Genomic DNA, 735 nt, shown 5'->3' on the forward strand with positions numbered 1-735 from the left:
TATATATATATATATATATATATATATATATACGTGCTTTTTGTTTGTCTTTGCTTTCTACAATCCCACATTTGTGAATATCCGATATCTTTACAAAAGGATTATCATTATTATTATTATTATTATTATTATTATTATTATTATTATTATTACTACTACTACTACTACAATCATAGAATACACAACCATACACATATATACAACATGCTCATACATTACAAACATTAACTCATGCACAAAAGATTGTTTAGTTTATTTATACATATATATTCCACATTATTCCATAATATTTTCCCCTTTATTCTATGTATTCCATGTCCCTACCCAGATTATATTTTTATTTTTCGCTGTCAAACGACTGAAATGGCAATTTAGGAAACCATTTCAATACGTTATTGGAATACATTTCGACACGTGATTATTTATCACAACACAGATACCAGTATGAATACACTCCTATGTACGTAGATATAGTACACACACACATACACACACACACACACACACACACACACACACACACACAAGAGCACATACACACGCGCAAGCATACACACACGCGCAAGCATACACACACACACACGCACACATTAACACGCACACAAAAACAGGTACCCGCATGGTAGATGCATACACACAAACGCACTTGCAGAAACAGGTACGGAAATATATACATGAATACATACCTATAGACTCATTCAGATACACATACACATAAAGTCGCTTACAGAATGG

This window comes from Octopus bimaculoides, chromosome 1 (genome assembly GCF_001194135.2).
Source record: "Octopus bimaculoides isolate UCB-OBI-ISO-001 chromosome 1, ASM119413v2, whole genome shotgun sequence".
In the NCBI taxonomy this organism is placed as follows: domain Eukaryota; kingdom Metazoa; phylum Mollusca; class Cephalopoda; order Octopoda; family Octopodidae; genus Octopus; species Octopus bimaculoides.